Genomic DNA, 1268 nt, shown 5'->3' on the forward strand with positions numbered 1-1268 from the left:
TATTTAGTTTATTAAAATATATAGATTGTGTAGACAAGATGATATGTTCATTATGCACATGCATTCACATGCGCACGCCTGCAATGCTAAAATCTGAATGAACTTGGTACACTTCTGGGTAAACGTTTGTTAAAATCTCAAATGCATAGAGTTTGTCTTATTTAATGAATCTTACAGGGAATATGGCACCAAAAGGGAGTTGGGGAGCGTTTGGGGAACATCTGTAACGGTCCCCGTTACAATTAGCACTAGTTTTATGGAATGAAAACCGTTATTCAAATTGTTCAATTGTCAAATCCAATAGTATCAATGCTCAAGGCAACGCTATTTAGGCCGCAGTGTAATACTTTCAGGCGAGATTTGCGATAAAGCTGTGGTCTCAATAGCGTAAAAGTCAGCGCTTTGGATTTTTGCGCTGGCGACCCGGGATCAAACCCCTTTGTTTCCATAAAAAGTTATATCACTTTTCAGCTCGATTTTGCGGGGTTTTTTTTCCAGAATTGGACGGAAGACCTCTCGTTGCTCGCAACGAGTTTCTTTTCTAGTTATTATTATTATTAAGGTCTTCCGTCTTCACGGAAGACCGTCTAGTGATTCTACTGTTTCTTATTATTATTATTCTTATTTTTTTCCCCAAAATTTTGTGCAGGCGATTTCTCAAAAACTATTCGGTGATTTTTAATGAAACTTTCAGAAATTATGCTTCATTTTATGAACTTTGTTCATCAGAAGGAAAATTTGGAATACTCACCTTGGGTTCCAAGTTATTGACAGTTTTCTGATTTTAAAATGGATTTTTGTCCCCCCTTTTTTACGAAAATGGTCTAAGATATTAACTGAAGACTTGTTAGAGATAATAGATGATGACTTTTAGATATGTGAAATCACCTTTTCGTGTGTCGTCAATACTTCCGGTCGCTAGCGGAAGCGAATTTAAAAAGTCCGTATTTTCGAACTTTTTTTGTTTTTCAACATTTTATTGAACATAAATGGTATCTGATTCCTTTACCGTCTTAGGGCGACACATGTTTTTCGGCGAAACATTTCAACCTTTTCATGAAAGTTTAACTAATCGAGATAGTTCAGTATGTGGATAAACAGGAAAATTAAAAAAGTAAAAAATTATAGCATTTTCATTGATTTAGTGTTTCTTATCTATTTCCGTCATAGAATTTGTAAATGTGTTACACACAATTTCTTTACCTTGAAATTTTAGCTATAAGAACCTTCTTTTTTATTTCCATTGAAGCTATCACACATATTTAATG

This window comes from Saccostrea cucullata, unplaced genomic scaffold (assembly GCF_032062105.1).
Source record: "Saccostrea cucullata isolate Sc308-1 unplaced genomic scaffold, CSIRO_AGI_Scuc_v1 ctg839, whole genome shotgun sequence".
Taxonomy (NCBI): Eukaryota; Metazoa; Mollusca; class Bivalvia; order Ostreida; family Ostreidae; genus Saccostrea; species Saccostrea cuccullata.